The 1595-nt window shown below is 55.2% G+C and overlaps 1 pseudogene; it reads left to right on the forward strand.

The window, feature by feature from the left end:
* Positions 1-305: 305 nt before the first annotated feature.
* LOC101604434 lies at positions 306-1239 on the forward strand (annotated as a pseudogene).
* Positions 1240-1595: the final 356 nt, after the last annotated feature.

Genomic DNA, 1595 nt, shown 5'->3' on the forward strand with positions numbered 1-1595 from the left:
CTCTCATTTACTGACAAAGACTAATGGTGGTGTTACTGAATTTAAATGGCTGTTTTATTAGGTGGGTTGTTAATGATTAATCCTGCTAAGAATTTTGAGTCCAAATTAGGTAAGTAGTATAAGAAGAAAGAGTTAAAATAGTAGCTTGAGATGTTTATCAAACAAAGACTGTTTTATCCTCTTATTCCAGCCCCAACCGTGCTGTGTCCCTCTGACTGATCCAGCACCTCCCCCAAATTTTCTACAACCTCGCAGTCCCTCAGTTCCTTGCTAACTACACAGTCCACCCAGGCTCTGGTGTGGCCATGAATGGGGGCATGCCAGGCCTGACCCACCCCAGGAAAGCCCGCTGGACCCTGATGCTAATTCTATCCAGGGCCATGAATGGTGTCCATGCTCCATTGTGCCATGTGGATAGCCTAGTGCCCTTCCGCCCCTCCTCCTCTGTAGTGCTCACTGAGCTGACCAAGCTCACTGTTGGGCCCCATCTCCCTCCTTGTGGACTGGCAAACATGGCCCCGGGGTCCCCACCCTGGCTTCAGGCAGTACCCCTTGCACTATCAGTCCCGCTCTGTGGTGCCAACAACAGGCATCTACCATCTACCGGGTTACATGGACCCCAGCACCTGTCAGGTGCTGAGCAACCTCAAGATTGGGAGCACTGCACGCCAGGGCTTGGCGCTGCTGCTACTGCTGACATCTGCAGGGGCCTGCTCTGAGGCAGGTGGACTTCAGGACCCTGTGAACACCCTTCCTGGACCCCCTTCGACTGCTGCCAACAGCCCCATGCCTCTGCACGTCCCTCCACGGGGGCTGCTGCTCCTCATGCTATACTGCCTGGTTTCGGGTGGTCCTCCCCTCCCACCGAGCTGCTGAGGAAGCGACAGCAGCTGCCCCTGGCACTTCAGAGCCTCCAGATCCTCTACCCTGTTGGTGAGATCCTGAACCGTGGTCTGCATGCAAGCAGCGGCCCAGGCCCAGGCCTCCTAGAAGGGTTCTCTGGCTGGGCAGCTCTTGTGGTGCTGAGCCAGGCACTACGTGGACAGCTCGTGCCAGCCGTCATGAAGCATGGCATCAGCTGCACACGCCCCTTCGCTGTGTCCCGCTCGCTGGTGGTCAATGCCATGCAGTCGACTGCAGCTCATGGCCGCCTTCTTCCTGGCCAAGCTGGTCATCGGCCGTCTGCAAGCCTGTACTAGGGCAGCCCCTTGCCCCTGGCCATCTTTACTCTTACTCTGACCACCACCAGAGCCACCTCCCAGGCCTCTCTTCGCCCATCCCTGTCCCTCAACAGCCCTGTATAAGTGGCTTGTGAGAAAGCCTTGGGCAGCCTGGTCAGTCTTTGGCGGTTGCTGGAGGGAGTGTACCCATTGGAGACATGAAGGCTTGGCTAAGAAAATTCAGCCCCACTACTGTGTTCCTTCATACTGAACAATCGGCCTGAGAACTCCATCCCCGATAGGGAAAGCTTCCTGCTTCACTCTGCATGAATATAGTTGCTTCAAGTGGGGTGTAACATGTGACCTTTCTTGCCAGCTGTGTTCAGGTCCCTGTCCCCCAAAAAGAAGAAACTGTTATGATAGCAGTTTGAAATG

This window comes from Jaculus jaculus, chromosome 13, assembly GCF_020740685.1.
Source record: "Jaculus jaculus isolate mJacJac1 chromosome 13, mJacJac1.mat.Y.cur, whole genome shotgun sequence".
Classification (NCBI taxonomy): Eukaryota; Metazoa; Chordata; class Mammalia; order Rodentia; family Dipodidae; genus Jaculus; species Jaculus jaculus.